General features: G+C 39.6%; 1 protein-coding gene and 1 pseudogene across 2 annotated transcripts in view; both read left to right on the top strand.

Annotated features, from left to right (window-relative positions):
- The window catches only part of GRIP1 (glutamate receptor interacting protein 1), a 678,373-nt gene that overhangs the window by 121,868 nt on the left and 538,650 nt on the right, over window positions 1-17,855 (top strand). The window lies entirely within an intron of this gene.
- LOC116593194 lies at window positions 16,034-17,509 on the top strand (annotated as a pseudogene).

Here is a 17,855-nt window from a genome sequence, read left to right on the forward strand (position 1 = left end):
ATTTTTTATGGGTGAGAGTGGCAGTTAAGAACTATGAAGTTGTTCCTGGCAGAAGGAACTGAGTTGAGATGTCATGGGGAAAGAATTAGGAGAAGGGAAGAAATGAGACAGAGGGGATTTAGATGGACGGGGCAGATGCACCGATACTGGTAAATAAAGCCAGAGAGGTGATAAAGGCAAAGCCAACATGAAGAGGAAGCTTTGAAACCCAGTAGGAGAAATGTGAACTTTGTTCAGGGGAATCAGCGGAGGATTCTGAGAGAGAAGTGTTGTGACAGCTGCAAATAAGATGAGTTTTGACAATATTTTTTTCACAGATTTGGGAGTCGGGAAGAAGTACTGTGTAATCTGTTGAGCAAAAGACCAGATTTGGAATGTGAAGTTTTTTTGTAGGAGGTGAGGAAGGCCAGATCCTCGTTATTTAGGTTGTCGCGGACGTGTGCATCACACTTTCTCTTTGGTCTGTCATGGAGTAGCTGGTGCAGGGTGATGCAGTGTTACTCAGTTTTATCTACTTTTATTTTTGTTTCTCTCTTTCTTTTTCACCTTTTTCTAATCTTTTATAGTACTAGCTCCTTCATCCATCCTCCTAGGAGGGAACAGAGTCTTTACCAGAAGCTGTGGTACCTCTGAGCACCAACACAGTAACAAAATCATAACCCACTACTTTTGTGATAGCCTCTTCTCTTATTTTGTTGAGCAGAGTTTACATTTTCTTTGATGAGCATTTTAACTTATGCTAAAAACAAGCAAAACCAGCCACCACTCTAAGTATTCTTGTCTTAAAATGGGAATAATGTTATTATTATCCAATTCAGATAATTGCTATAAGGATCAAATGAGATAATCCTCATGGTGCTTCCAAAGGGTTGGGCAGAGTAGTAGGTCCCAAATCACCATTCTCCAGCCCCCAAGTCTGAGTCAGATCACACCGCCTACCTCCTGGTGTTTTCTTTCATAGTCTTGGCATGGTTGTAGTTTTCCTCGCACACAAAGCATGTCTGTCTGTTCACACCTGTGACCTACGGCCCTACAAAAGGTAGACACTCCATAAATATTGACAAAAGGAATCAATGAATACATGACTATTTTAGATTTTTTTTTTTTTTTAAGATTAAAGAGCATTCTCCAAAAAAGTCATTTCCATTTGTTGTTGGCTGAATGATTTCTTTTGAGATGTGGTGTAATTTCTGGGCTTGGATAATGTACTCCAATAAACATTTCCTCTTCTGATTTGGGTTGCAGCTATGCTCAACCAACTTTGGAATTTAAATTTCTATGTGTGACATAGTCGAGCTCTACAGAATATTTATAAAAGTCCTCATGTAACTCTAGTCGTAAACTTGAATAAGTTTGCAAGTATGCACAATAAAAATGAACTAAAAATGGCATATGTTTGCTCATCAGAATCATGGCCCTTTCAGTTTTCTAGGGTCTGGATCATGTATGCAATTTATGAAATCATTCATCCAGCAGCAAATAGAGAATGTTTTTAATGAGCTGTCAAATCACACCGAATTGTGGTCATGAAAGACGTAGAATATATTGAGTCAGAGAAATTTGAACTCTATTGAGATGAAACATTGTGTTTTGTATTAAGATGAAAAGTAAATGTTTATCTGCCATTCATATTTTGTTTTTAAGTCCTGTTTACCATAACTAAGGGCAAGAGAATGTGATCAATCATGGAGAAAAAGATGAACAAATGTTGGCATTGTTGTTTATTTTTTTGTTACAAGAGGAGATTGGTGTTTACCTTTTCATTGGGTACCAGTAATAGGCCATGGATACAGAATAATATTTGTGATTTTCATTCATAATCTTGAGCTTTGAAACTCTCAATATTTATATAGGAAAAACTCTCTTTTGTGATCACTAGGATCTCTGGTGCCCTCAGTGTCCAAGATCTAAAGAATACTTTTTAGTCCTTACCTTGTTTAACCTCTAAACACTGTTCCACCCGATGGCCACTGCCTCCTTAAAATGCTCTCTTCCTTTGACTTTGGCACGTGGTTTTCCTTCATACTTTCTGTGTGCTCCTTATCTGGTTTGCTGAGCCATTCATTCTGTGGGCTCAGTCAGTCTCTCTGCTTGTTCTTCCTCCCCCTCTTACTCCCCTGACTTCTCTTTCTCTCCCTGATCCTCTGTTTCCCTCTCACCTCTTGTCACTTTATACTTTTGTCCCCTAAGTAATCTCATATTGCCCTATTGTCAGTTACCTGCTACAGTGCTGCTGACTCAAACATCAGAATCTTCAGCCCATACCTTTCCTCTGAACACCAGACCTGCTATCCAAAAATCTCCCCTTTGCCTCTAGGACACATCCATTGCTCAATTTAAAACCTGCTTCCAGGGGCGCCTGGGTGGCTCAGTGGATTGGGGCCTCTGCCTTCGGCTCAGGTCATGATCCCAGGGTCCTGGGATCGAGCCGCACATCGGGCTCTCTGCTCAGCGGCGAGCATGCTTCCCCTTCTTTCTCTCTCTGCCTGCCTCTCTGCCTACTTGTGATCTCTGTCTGTCAAATAAATAAATAAAATCTTAAAACAAAAAAAAAGAGACAATACATTATTTTTTGAAAATAAAATAAAATAAAACCTGCTTCCACATCTCCACTTTCCCCCAAGTCTATATAAGCGGGAGACTTGGGTCATATCCTGACAGTGTTTGTCTTTTCCTTAACCTTTCAAGTCTGCTTGTCGACCTATTTTCCCCCCTTAATAGCTCCTCTTCTTCACGAGTGCACCAGGCCCCGCACACCAGGCCAAGCCAGCAGAATCTTCCAGGCTACACTAGGGATTGCTATTACAGGCTAGGATAATCTTCAGATTTATTTTCTCATGTCCAGTCTTCTTTTTAGTCATTTAAGCTTTATTCACACTGCAGCCAGAGTAATCTTTTCAAAACAGAAATTTGATTATGTATTGTCCCCTTTGTTAGAATGAAAATCTTTAACAAGGCCACAAGTTCCTGCATGGTCTTGCTCTCACTCACCCCTGCAACCTCATTTCACAATAGGAAGCTGCTTCCTGTTGTGGTCTCTGCTACAGCCAGCTTGTCAACTCTTCAGTAGCTAGAAATATGCCCTGCTGTCTCCTGTCCCAGGACCTTTGTACCTACTATTTCCTCTGCCTGGAATGTTATTTTCATTCCCCAGCCCTCAGTACCCACTACTTTATGTCGTTAATTACTTCTCCTCCTTAAGATCTCTGTTAAAATATCATTTCTTCACGAAAGTTAATATCACTTAAATATTGTTAATTGAATATTTTGTCACACTTCATAGCATGTAACAGCTACAATTAAACCCTAATTGTGTTTTTATTTGATTAACATTTGCTAGTCTATAAGCCCCAGGACAGCAGGGCTTGTGACTTTTTTGCTCACCATTTTTCTCTGGGTGCCTATCATGGTGTCTTTATAAATTAGTCTTTATAAATGCAAGCCACATGGCCGAATGAAAGCTAAAGATATTCAGATATTTGCAAATTGCTCTAGCAAATTGCCAAGTGTTCAGCTGGACAATTTTTATATTCAACATACTGTAAGCAAATCCTATAGAAGTGGCTTTAGTCATCTTGCAGGCTGAGCATAATGGCCAGCCTACACATTGCACGTGGTCTCTAGGATATAGAAATGAATGACTGTCGGGGCACCTGGATGGCTCAGTCGTTAAGCGTCTGCCTTCAGCTCAGGTCATGATCCCAGGGTCCTGGGCTCCCTGGAGCCCTCTCAGCAGGAAGGCTCCTTCTCTCTCTCTCCCACTACCTCTCCTTGTGTTCCCTCTCTTGCTGTGTCTGTCTCTGTCAAATAAATAAATAAGATCTTAAAAAAAAAAAATGAATGACTGTCCAGTCATCAACTTGCAATGCTTTTTCTTAATAAATGTGATAAAATTTGCAGCATATTTTAGAACAGTGTTTTTTCAAAATTTTTGGCTATGACTCAGTTTACCTCATGATCTAGTATAGATACACATGCACCCACACGAAACTGAAATAAAACTTCAGAAATCAGTATTTTCTATTGCTAACAGCAGTATAGTCTATTAATTTTTCTTCTTTTCTATTTTATGCTAACCTATCTTATTTATTTATCAATATTAGTTAGAATTTAATTGATTTCACAGTGGGAAAAGATTTTTAGAGACTATTTTATTTTGAAAGCTATGGCCTTTTAATGGCTATTATGGCTAAATATTAAAATTGAATAGTGAATTGATTAAGATTAGATATGCATTTTCTTTTTTATACTTTTAAAATTTTGTTTTTAAGTAATCTCTACATCCAGTGTGGGGTTTGAATTTACAATCCCTAGATCAAGAGTTGCATGCTCTATTGACCGAGCCAGCCAGGCGCCCCTAATTCAAGAAAATTAGTTTGGCTGAAGAAAGGAAAATATTGTTTGAGGTTTGAGGACACAATCTCACTTAAAGTACAGGAGAGTTAATATACCAAAATTGTTTTCCAGCGGGCACTTTGAAATACTACTTTTGAGAACTATTAGCTGTTTTGGAATTCCCTTTATTTTTGTATCTAAAAACATGTAGTACAATATTGACATTAAATTTGGTTTTGAGTTCAGAAATCAGAAGGGTCAGGAAGGTTTTGATACTATTTTGATGAAAAGTTTTTTTTTTTTTTTAAGATTTTATTTATTCATTTCAGAGAGAGAGAGCTAGAGAGAGCATTGCCTGAGCACAAGCTTGGGGGTGGGGGGTGGGGTGGGGAAATGGGCAGAGGAAGAGGGAGAAGCAGGCTCCCCGCTGAGCAGGGAGTGTCCCGTGTCCTCCATTCCTCCCTTATTCCTACCCACCCACCCGCCCTGCCATGGGCTGATCCCAGGACCCCGGGATCATGACCTGAGCTGAAGGCAGACACTCAACCAACTGAACCACCCGGGTGCCTTTTGATGAAGTTTTAGATGGGAAAGACAAACACGTAAGAAGGAAAGTTTAAAGGAAATAGAATTCTTACATCTGTGATTAGTTCATGACCTCAGATTTGTAGAGCCAACTTTCGAGGGTGCTTAAAACACCTGGTTGATAGAGAAGTAAGGATGGTTAGCGCTAATGTTCTTTCACATCCACTTTTTAGAATAAGGTACACAATTTGTCATTAAGACAGCTCAACTTTAGTAAGACAAACATTCTTTTAGAAGAGTTTTTAAAAGAGAAAGATATATTTTCCATTCATCTTTTATTCTTTATCAGGTTGCTGTGACCATTAGCCATTGTGCATGCTAAGTCCCATCCGAGCCAAGATTTGCATTCATGTCATGTAGACTATTAGTTAATTGTAAACAGACCTTTCATTTAACTTCTTAGTCTCGATGCTCAGAGTTAAACTGGTAGAAAATGGTTCATGACTCTTCCGCCAATCAGAAGGATGTTTCTACTTGTTTTTGTTTGTTTGTTTATTTTGTGATTTAGTTCCCTTTATAGAAAAGTCTCAGGACTTTTCCTCTAAGAACCAGATACAACTAGGTTAATATACATACTTCTTTTCCTAACAGCTTTTTAAATAATAAATGAAAATTATAGTATAGGGTGCCCATAGTCATGTCTTACATCATTTTGTTAGCGAGCCAAAGTCCCCAAAATAAAACATTTTTAACTAAATTTAAGCACTTGGTTTTTGGTTAAACTAGATTAATCAGATTATTTAGTTGAAAAAGTAGGAAATAATGCTGAATGGGAGGAAAAGTTCTTCTGCTTCTTTTCTGAATTCCCTCTCCCTTTCAGGTCAGCTATTTGCTTCTAGTTTATGCTTTTAGTTGTAACATATCTTTAGTAATTTATAAGAGAGATTCCCTGACATTGGCTAAAGACGGAAGTGAAAGGAGACACAAAATAAAATTCTACAATTCCAGCTTTATATTGTAGGAATTTAAGACTTTGTTCTTGATGCAAATTGAAGAATAGATAGAACCTGTATGGATATCTTTCCTTTCTCTCCGTTTGTCTTCTTCCAGTTATGGCTATATTCTCTGAAACCCAGCTCAGACAAAGCCTCCATCTGAAGCCTTCTTCACATCTCTAAGAATTTCATCTCTCCTTACCTGCTGTTCCCAGGGTGCTGTACTTACTCATCTGTTTCCACACCCGATTTTTTTTTTTTAAGATTTTATTTATTTATTTGACAGACAGAGATCACAAGTAGGCAGAGAGGCAGGCGGGGGGTGGGGGGAGCAGGCTCCCTGCTGAGCAGAGAGCCTGATTCGGGGCTCTATCCCAGGACCCTGAGCTCATGATCTGAGCCGAAGACAGAGGCTTAACCCACTGAGCCACCCAGGCGCCCCCCACACCTGATTTGATAGTAGTTCATCTAAGGACATACCTATCTCTCCCCCCACCCCCACCCCAGGCTATGGGCTTCGTTAGGACAGGTACCATCACTTATTTGTCTTGGGTATCCTTTGTGTGACACTGTCCCTAAGATAGGATCTGCTCAGTAAAGTTTGATGATTGACTAATAAATCAATGAATGTCATGAATGTCAAGAGTCCTTTACATAGTCATGCCCCAGATTATTCAGCTAAGTGAAGTGGAGAAGAATGAAGACGACAAAGAACAAATGCATATATAACAGGCCCAGTGTCTGAGAAATTGACTAAATACTATCTAAGGGCAAATCTTAAAGTCTGCCCTCTCCCACAAGGATCCACAATGACAATTTAAAGTATTAAAATATTTCTAATGTATAGAAACATCAATTTTGTAAGTCGGTTTTTTAATGTAAACCTTTAAACCCAGCCTGGGGAATAAACACATCACCAGATTTTCAGCTTTAAGCTTTCTTTGCTGTAGTGAGAGTGGTTTGTATATCTTGATGTGATCTGACGTTTGGAAGTCAACTCACTTTACAAAGGGGTTTTGTTGGTCATTCTTTTATAAACAATGAGGTCCTGCGTCCTTCAAGATCACTCTGCAAAGGACTAAATAGATGACCAAGGAGACAAGAATACGGCCACAGGAGCAACTCCCCTTACTACAGTGAAGCGTGAAGGTGGTTCTTTAATTTCAGCTGCAAATGTTGCTTACAGAGCGGACCATTGTGTGGCTTTATGTCTTATGCTTGGTTATTGATTAGGCTGGTAAATTTCAAGAATCCTGCAGACTTAGTCTAGCTCAGGAGAAATCTCTCTGGTGAGAAGACGCTGAATAGTGATGCTGAACCGTGGCTTGAATTGTGGTTACAGCTCTTGTTCATAATGCTTTGTCAGTGATGTCGTGGGAGCAGCCATCAAATCAGAGCTCGGTCCTTTTGACGCCAGAAGTCACCCATCTGTCACCTGCTCAGAAGAGTGCGGAAATTATTGCCGCTTCTAGAAGCTAAACACATGAAGCATTGCGTACCATGTCAACTGTTTTCATCTCCTTGAAACTTCTTGCTCTTTACATATTCTCTGCCGCCAGCATTCAGGAGTAATCAGCAACAATCACCATGATTAAGGGGAAACTATGGTGATGGAAAATGAGCATCATCTTTTAAACACTTCCACATTTGTAACGTAAGGCCTGAGCATATCCTTCTCGCTACTGTGATGACAGGGCTCTGGGAGCGATGATTAATATGCAGACCACACCAGCCCTCGCACAGCAGATCTTACAGGAAATAGAATCAGTGGGAACAGGATGATTCATCACCATATGTGGGCTGAAAGGGGACAGGTGAGCGTATTGGCTCCCTACACCTTCAGCAGCAAGCTCTAGCCATTATGTTCGTAAAAGCATTCTATTGCTCTTCCTGCCCTCCTGGAGTGGAGGGGATGAGAACTTCAGGTAAAGCAGTGGTGCTTAAAGGGACAGTGTATTAGTCACACCTGGAACATGCCGAAGTTCCAAATCTGAGGAAACCTAAGACCCTGGAGATGAGGCCCAGCAATCTGTGGTGTACCAAGCCCTCCAGCTGATTCCAATGCATGCTGAAATTTGAGAATAACTGTATTTAAGTAGATAAAGAATGATACAGTCTTGATTAAGTTTCAGAAGTGAAATATATTCTTTGATATTCTTTGATAATATGGATAATATTCTTTGACTAAGTCTTGTTTAGAATTGATATCCACCCTTCATAGTGGAAAATGTTATTATTTAAAACCATAACAACTACCTATGAACTGCCAATCATTTTCACGGAAAGGCGGTAATCTCAGGCTCTCTTCTGGTTTGGATTATCCAAAGGTAGGCCTGAAATTAAATTTATAAAATGGGAGTGGAGAGGATTGCATTGCTCTAAATAATAAAGGGAGGTTATGTAGAATTTTACTGGACATTGTGGGAAGTAGAGGGGTAAAGAAGAGTAAGCAAAAATGAAGGACCTAGATAGAAGGATAGAAGGGCCCCATGAAATGTTTATGGGGAAGAAAGTAGAAAGGTTTTTTGTTTGTTTGTTTGTTTTTTTAGCAAAAGGTTAAATTGTTGACTGGACAGTTCCATGCAGTAATACCTGCCTGGGACCCACCATCTTTGTGGAAATGCTCTGCTAAGTGCAAGAATTCTAAATAATTCTATAGTAGAAAGAAGGGTCGGACCCCAGGGAGTTCCACATCTGGCTCTTTGGAGAGGTCGGGGAAAAGAAATGGCAGAAGGTATGGGGGGGTGGATGAGAATTCAGCTGAAGTAGAAAATCAGAGCCAGAGCACACAAGTCTCCTCTGAAATACAGAGGAAGATATGGGATTCATTCCTAGAACAGTCAGAAATAATTGGTTAATTAACCCGTTAATCTGGTGAATTAATCTCATGGATGTTTGAGCCAAACGTTTTTAGATTTTTTAAATTATTATTATGTTCAGTTAGCCAATATGTAGTGTATCATTAGTTTTTGATGCAGTGTTCAGCAATCCATTGGTCGTGTAAAACCCCTTGTGCTCATCACAACACGTGCCCTCCTTTAATACCCATTATTTTTGGATTTTAAAGGGTATCATGACATTTGGGCTCCATTTCTATTTTATCAGTTGGATGAGTGTTTCTATAGTCAGTCTTCTTATCCCGTGAAAGAGAATGGCAATTCTGTAGTAAAAACCTCTCACATAATTTGATTTAAAAACCATTGATAAGGCACGAGGACAGAATGTCTCGGTGGCAGGCTTTTGAGGGACATCTGGGCCCTGCTGTCCACAGTTACCTTTCCCTTTGTGACCCTCAGAGTCACTCTCCCGTCATTCCCCCCACCCTCCCATCAGCTCCTGAGTTCACAGGATTTTCTTGCCTGTCCTGGAGTTCTCTAACTGTGCCCTTCCTTGCAGAGTTGCGCCCCTCCTTCCTGTTCAACAATTCCGAGTAGATGCGCAGGCCCCCATGCAGGGGAGAGTGCCCCATTGAAACTGTATGACAGTCTCACTAAAATGGATCAGTGCTCACTTTATGGATGCGAATTTCCAGCTGTATATCACATTTTCTTAAAAGGACACAGCCTTTTACTCGAGAAAGATAGACTTTTTATAGTTGCCTGAGGTCAGGCTCTCTGTCATGCTAAAACTCTATAAATGGGAAAAGCAAGTCTTTTCACAATTCACAGACGCCTAGCATTTGAAGGCCTTGGAGATTATAGAGTCCAGCCTCTTTATCTAACAGATCAAAAGCCTGAGGGGTGAATGAGTTGCCTGGGCTAAGGAGGGAGTACTCTTCCAAGCACAGGAGCTTCTCTACAGCCTTTCTGTCCACAGTGCCAAGAAGGACATTTGATCACCTTTAGCACTGAAGCTCAAAGTAGGACAATCCATGGGAACATCACATTAACCCCTGAAAGCTTGGGGGTTGGAATTATTAATCATCTCAGGGTATTACAGAAAGACTGAAGATGGTAGATTTCAGCCATATTCGTTTTTTCTTTCAGGTTACCTGGGTCAAGGTGAACCTTAACAAATGCTTAACCTATGAGAATGTTAGATAGGACCCAGTTAGCTTGCTTCAAATGGAGACAAAGGAAACTTGAAGAATGCATATATTGAATTAGATTCTCCCACTGTTTCAGTAGATTTTTAGTTACATGACATTTTTAGAGTCCGTTGAAGATCCTTTTATTTTTCTTATTTTTTTAAGACTTTTTTTTTTTTTTTTTGTCTGACAGAGATCACAAGTAGGCAGAGAGGCAGGCAGAGAGAGGAGGAAGCAGGCACCCTGCTGAGCAGAGAGCCTCAAGGCAGAGGCTTTAACCCTCTGAGCCACCCATGCACCCCAAGATCCTTTTAAATGAAAAAAACCAAAACACACAAACCAGAACACCTTGTAAAATGTACTGTGGCTCAAAAATTAAAGAGATGATTATGATATCCATCAAATGAAAATTCACAAACACAACAATTTGTAAATGTACTTGCTGAAATGCTGCTTCCCTTTTAAAAAATCAGAGACAGGGGCGCTTGGGTGGCTCAGTGGGTTAAGCCTCTGCTTTCAGCTCAGGTCATGATCCCAGAGTCCTGGGATGGAGCCTGAATCTGAATCCGGCTCTCCGCTCAGCAGGGAGCCTGCTTCCCCCGCCTTCTCTCTGCCTGCCTCTCTGCCTGCTTGTGATCTTTCTCTCTGTCAAATAAATAAATAAGTAAAATCTTAAAAAAAAAAAAAGTCAGAGACATGCATATGGCCTTTCTTTTGCATTTGTGATGAAGCAATTTCACAGAAAAGGGGAATATGGATAATATTAAACTCCAAATATTTGTAATGCCACCATTTTCGTAAAGACGTTTCCAATGCCTGTAACACTTAATAGAGGAAATCAATTTATGAATATCAGATATGTGTTTATATGTACTGTGGTTTCTCATGTCACTTCAAGGTCCTCTCATCAGAAAGTTCTTCCTTGACCGTGTTCTCTCCCTTTCCTTCCTAGCCTGGCACTTGTTCCGGGAATCCCCATCTTGGGGACTTTGTATATGCTGTGCCCTCTCTACTCTGCCCTTCCCCTCTCCAGCTTAACCCTTAGATGACCTTCGGTTGGGGTGTTAAGCAGGGAAATCCAGGATTAGTTCATTTTAGATGCAACAACAAGGAAGATGGAAAGATTCAGGGTAAGATTAGAGGACAAAATTATCAACAGATTAATCTTAGAAGTTTTCGGTGTCACAGCACACACTGCTTATTCTGCTGATCTGCCTTTCTTACCAGGAATTGCATCAAACGAAGAATGTCAGGCACAGTTAATAGCAGGTACTCTGAAATAATATATTCCCTTCTTCCCCAGACTATGTTTAAGTTGGGGATGCCTGGGTGGCTCAGTCAGTTAAGCATCTGCCTTCAGCTCAAGTCATGATCCCAGGTCCTGGGATCCAGTCCCACATCGGGCTCCCTGCTCAGTGGGAAACCAACTTCTCCCTCTGCCTGCCATTCCCCCTGCTTGTACTCTCTCTCTGACAAATAAATAAATAAAATTTTCAAAAAAAAAATAAAATAAATGTCACTGTTCAGTTCAAGTGCCAAGTCCAAGTTGGAGTGCCCTTCTGCTGACCTTGGTCATTTGTGTACAGGGAGAAGAATTGGGCCAAAGAAAGCAGGAAGAGCAAAAGTAGTAGTGTTATGGCTGGTAATTATCTACATACTAATATAAATTTGTAACTGAAGAAAACCTCACATTACTTAGCATTAATAAAGACATTGGGGTAGCCTGGAAGTAATAGAAAAGCTGAAAGAAAAGTTAAAAAAAAAAAAAAAAAGAAGCAGCAGCAGCAGCCTGGAAAAAGAAAGGAACTACTTACTTTGAAATTCTTCCCTGAGGCTCTGGTTGCAGTTCTATTGGCTAGGAGATCTTGGATAAATTCCCACCCTACTACCTCACACCCAACCATTCTGGGACTTGGTTTCCTCATCAGAAGATAATTATCACAATAACATCTAGCTGTGGTTATTGTGAAGATTAAGTGAATTAATCCATTTAGAACTGTGCTTGACACAGAGTAAAGGCTCACTGAAAGTTATTTGGTAATAATAATATGATACCCCTTCTCAGCGTAGAAACTCTGTCTTATCGATTTTTGTGTTGGTAGAACTTGCCATAGAGCCTAGTATTGAGTATGGTGTGTAGTTGGTGCTCACTAAATGCTTGTTGTATAGGTGGTTGAATGAATTCTGTCTTTTAATCTAAAAGATGAAGAGATTTGATGACTCTGTTGATCCTTACAGATCTAGAGTCTCTAGATAAATAATTCTCTACTGAAGAGTGCTAGATATTTCAGAAAGATCAACAACTGAGGAAGGTCATGGTTATGTGGTCGGGTTTCATTTAATTGTATATTCTTTTATTTATCAGCCTATTTTTTATTCTGTCTTAAATACCTCAGGGATGAAATGAAAATCAAAAGGTGGGAAAAGATGGGAAGATAGAAATGAACAAGGGTTTTCAGACATGGTACCTTGATGATGCCCATAGCAGTACCTCATGGTAAAACCATATGGGAGAAAGGTATACTTAGCTTTGAAATCCAAAGAGTTTTGGGGGACCAGCTTTTTAATGAAAGTTATGGCTGTAGCTCAGGACCTGGGAATAAAAATAACTAGGGAGAAGATTTAGATTCTTCGTAAAGAAGACATTTCAGAAATGGCAATCGTGACCTTATAAAAGGAATGAGTCATTGGAACTGTTAACCGAGGCCAAATAACCATGTGTCAAGAATGTTATTGATAGGATTTTTGTGTCACCAGAGAGACTGAGACCAAATAACCTCCATGGGGTGTTTCAACACTAAGATTTTAAAGGTGGGCAGATGAATCAGCTGATTTGGTTTTTAGTTCACTTAGAAAGTATGAGAGTTTGGGCAAGTCATCCTCTCTGAATCTCCTCATCCAGAAAACTGGCTCTACTTGTCCTGAATGGATTAAAAAAAAAAAAAAAAAAAAAAAAAGGAATTCATGTGCCATCTTGTTGTAACATGTTATAAAGGGGTGATTGCTTTTACTGCTTTTTTTGGGTCATTTGCTATGCATTCATTGAGGGTTCTATTCACTGAAGATTGTACTCAGCATTGTGCTTTAATCAAATGAATGATTCTTTCTTCCTTAGGAACTTTTTTTTGTGGGGATTGTACTTATTCAAATAAAAAAGGAGACTTTGATATAAAAAACAGAAAGTGTTACTAAATAAAAATAAGTTTGTGTCTTCTTTCCATAGCAGATTTAAGGGAAGTTATGTTCCTGATAAAAACATAGCCTCCTAGGGTTATTTTAAGATATTTTTCTTCTTTTGGATTTTAGATCGTTGGAATTTAGTGGGTGACATTTATGAGCCTTTTTTCATGTTGATAAGGAGCAGATTCTCATCACAACTTTCTATAATTTGCTTTTTAACTTTGTAGAAACAGAATCAGTCGTCTGTGATGGCCATGATGATTTACCTGCTTTTCAAGGACTATTCAATTAGCTTGGATTAATTTTGCTAGAAGCAGTTAGTTTTTATCAGAAATTAATGACATTTTTATTCTGAAAACAAGTTCTTCCATTTTAATACACAGGATATGGTTGGCTGCCTTCACTGAGGCACTGGCACCTCTAGGAGAACAAAGCTTACTGCTCCGATTGATGTAATTTTGTCCTTCTTTCGGGAGTATGTGACCACAAACAGGAGGGAAAGAAAAGGATTGGAGAACTAACACTTTTTATGCACCTACCATGTACAAGAATGTTCATACTATTTTCACAGTGTTGGGGGTACGTAGCACATTGCTTCCATTATTTTGGTGATAAAATTAAAATTCTGAGAAGGTGATTAACATTCCAGTTAATCCCAATCCAATAAAATCCCAAGATTTTAAATTTGATAAGTCATGGTGATGAGATTTGGATTTAGATTTCTCTGATTCTAATGCCCAGTGCCTCTCCTTCTGCCATGGGTCTGTTCTAACCAGGATAAGTTCCAGAGATGTTGGGTTCTTGCCCCAAACATGAATGGGCAACACCCCTGTCCAACCACACACACACACACACACACACACGCACACACACAAACACACACACGTTGTTACCAGCAATTATCTTCACCTTTCCTGTGGTGACTTTGAGAAAATGAGAAGAACCAAAAAGGTACACGTAGGCTGATTTGTTTCTACAAATGAGGTTTTGGTGTTTCTTATTATACCTTTTTGTATATACCTTTGGGAAACTATACCAAACTATTTTATAATTTTTGAAGGAAATCAAGAAAATAGAAGGAATATTACTCTCTTTTGTAACCATCTGGCATCTTAAGATAGTAAAAGCAGGTAGCAGTTGTATGCACATTTTGCTTTATATAAAGACATCTGAAAATGATATTGCAGAATATAAGCTGGTATTTTTAAAGTTTTTTTTTTTTTAAAGGCTTTGTTTATTTGAAAGAAAGAGAGAGAGCCCACAGCAGGGGGAGGGGCAGAAGGAGAGGGAGAAGCAGGCTCCCTGCCAAGCAACGAGCCCAATGAGGGGCTCGACTCCAAGACCCCAAAATCATGACCTGAGCCGAGGGCAGATGCCCAACTGACTGAGCCACCCAGGCACCCGGGTCTTTTTAAAGTTTTTGTATTATACATTAAACTTTTGAAGTTTTTATGGTTATACTTTAAATGGAGAGAGTGAAATACATTTGTAAACTCTGTTATTTTCCTTTATATCTGCAAAAGTCTTACTTTTTTCCCCAGACAAAAGCTTTAATGTTTTTAAGTGAAAGAAGACATGACCCTTTTGTAGTTAGAGTTAGAATTGTGCTGAATGGGCTATTTCTACATTCTTTGCCCTAGTTGAAATAGCTACACAAGATGTAAACTGTGTATATCTCATTCCTGGCTCTGACCTCAAGGCCTAATTTATACTCAATTACTGTATTTGCCAGGATACGTATTGGAATTTATCGATTTTTACATACCTGTCTCTCGTATTGGCCTGAGAACAATTTGAAGCCAGGAACTTATTCATTTTTTAGATCTCTAGAGCCCAAGATGTATTAAGTCTTTAATAAATGTTTGTTGATTGACTGCATTATAATTGGATATACTGCATATAATAAGTGGATATAAGTGGGTAATAAGTGGATGACTTATTCATCCACTCCATCTCCCAAATGGAAGTTGGTCTTGACTAAAGGAAGTGCTCTTGGCTTTAGAACCAGCATGGAATAGGTGAAGTTCAAAGTCTCTACCTCTCCTGTGACTGAGATATGCCAGTCTGCATCTGACACATGAACTATACCTTTTTTTCTTCTTTTTTAAAAAATTGGGCTATAATCGACATAAAACACTGTGAAGTTCAAGGTGTACCATGTGTCAATTTGATACATTTATATTTTGCAATATGATTATGGCCCCTGTTAGCATGTCCTTTCTTTAAAATAATCATTTTATATCCTCCCTGAGATGGGGCACCTGGGTGCCTCATTTGATTGAGCAGCCACTCTTGATTTTGGCTCAGGTCATGATCTCAGGGTTCGGGAATCTAGCCCTGCGCCAGGCTGCAAATTATCTAGGAGTCTGGATTCCCTCTCTCCTTTTCCCAGCTCAGTCCTTCTCTCTCTCTTTCTCAAATAAATAATAAATAAATAAATCTTTAATTCTTCCCTGAGGTTAAAACCTTGCCTTCCTTTGAAGACAACACTTTAGCAAACTTCTCTACTGGGGGTCACGCCTTCTTTCATTTCTCCAGATTCATAGAGGCTGATATCAAGCCTGCAGACTTCTTCATACACCCCTTGGACACTTCTAGACCAGCGCTACCTATAGAATTATAACACTGGCATTCGTATGTAATTTTAAATGTTCTGTTGGCCACATTAAAAAAAGTAAAAAGAAATAGATGAAATTAATTTTAATTATACATTTTATTTAGTCTAATACATCCAAAAGTTACCATTTTAACATGTAGCTAACTAAACATTTTCCCCCTGGAGAGAGAGAAAGCACGCATGTCTGACAGAGAGGTGCTTGTGCACACAAGTAGGGGGTGGGGCAGAGGGACAGGGAGAGAGAGAATCCCAAGCAGGCTCCATGCCCAGTGCAGAGCTTCATGTGGGGCTCTATCCAAGGACCCTGAGTTCACAATCTGAGCTGAAATCAGGAGTTGGATGTTTAAATCACTGAGCTACACAGGCCACCCCCAACATAAACATTTTTAATGATATGTGTTACTTTTCTTGTTCCAAGTTTGGCATTCATTTTACACTTATACAGCACCTCTCAATTCAGACAAGCCACATTTCAAGTGCTTACGAGCTTCTTGTGTCTAGTGGCTACTGTATTGTGCAGTTTAAACTATTGTTCCCTTGAAATTTCTCAATATTTCAGAGCCTTTGTTTTATACCATCTGTTTCCCATAACCTTTTCTGGGACTGAGAAGATAATTTCTTACTTTTCAAAGTTTTAGTAGAATCAGTTGCTGTATCATTTCCCCATTTCTTTCCCTATTGCCACCTTTGTAGATTCTAATATCTATGATCTTACTCTCTCTCTCAGTGTCTTATGTCACTTCCACTTCACTCATCATCATTTCCATTCTTTGATCCTTATCATCCCCCAAACCTCTTAACCTCGAAAGCTCCTCTCTCTGGCCACAGTTCCTAGCATTCTGTTATTACCTGTCGCCATTCCCTTGCTCCTAGTCATTCCAAACTGCAGAAGTAATTTCAGTTATTTCAGGTATGGGCATATGGATTGCGTTATTAAACTGCTGTGCCTACCTGGTCTCAATAAAGCTGATGTTTGATTCATTTGTGAAATATTTATTAATATTCACTTCAAGTCATTTGTTTGTCATGCAGTTTTCTAGATATTCAGTATAAAGCTGTGGACAAACAGTAGAGGTCCTTGCCCTCATGGAGCTTCCATTCTACTGTAGAAATAGATGAAAAATAAGGCTTTGTCCTCTCTTTGCCACATCTGCTGCAAAAATGAAAACCATTCTCATCAGTCAGATGATTGACATTCCCCCAAATGTCGACATCACTCAGAAGGGATGCACCATTACCGTGAAGGGCCCCAGAGGAACTCTGCAGATGGACTTCTGTCATATCAATATAGAACTCAGTCTCCTTGGAAAGAAAGAGAAGAGGCTCCGAGGTGACAAATGGGGGGAAACAGAAAAGAACTGGCTACTGTTTGCACTGTCTTACAGTCACGTATAGAACACCATCAAGGGTGTTACATTGGGCATCTGTTACAAGATGACGTCTGCGTGTGTGCACTTCCCCAGCAGCGTTGTTATTCAGAATGGTTCTCTTGTTGAAATCCGAAATTTCTTGGGAAGAAAAATACAAAAATACGTCCGCAGGGTTTGGATGAGGCCAGATGTTGCTTGTTCAGTATCTCAGGCCCAGAAAGATAAGTTAATTCTTGAAGGAAATCTATCAAACTCAGCTGCTTTGATTCAGCAAGCCACAACAGTTAAAAACAGGATATCAGAAAATTTGGGGATGGTATCTGTGTTACTGAAAAAGGAACAATTCAACAGGCTGACGAGTAAGATCTAAGTTGTCCAGCTACAGAAACAGCAAGATGCCGGATGATTTTTCAGATTTATTTGTGATGTTTTAAAGATGCAATAAAAGCTGGAGTGATTTCAGAAGAAAGAAAAAGCCATTGTCATATATAATATGTTAGCTAATGATGTCACGCAGTAAGATAAAGCAGAGAAGGGAGTGGCCGAGTGTCATGGATGGGTGTTGAAATTATAGATCGCATGGCCAGTGAGGGTGAGCAGAAACACGACGTCTGTGCAGGAAAGCATTGGAGAAAGGTAGCAGTAAGACATGCAGGTATCTGGGAGTGGGATGTTTGGGTAGAGGGAACAGCAAATACAAAGGCCTTAAACCCATCTGTAAGCCATTGCTGCTGAGAGGAGCCTATGGATGAAGATCATTCATAGGAAAACGTGATCATTGGCTTCTGCAGATTGAGACCTACTAG

This window comes from Mustela erminea, chromosome 6 (genome assembly GCF_009829155.1).
Source record: "Mustela erminea isolate mMusErm1 chromosome 6, mMusErm1.Pri, whole genome shotgun sequence".
Lineage (NCBI taxonomy): Eukaryota > Metazoa > Chordata > Mammalia > Carnivora > Mustelidae > Mustela > Mustela erminea.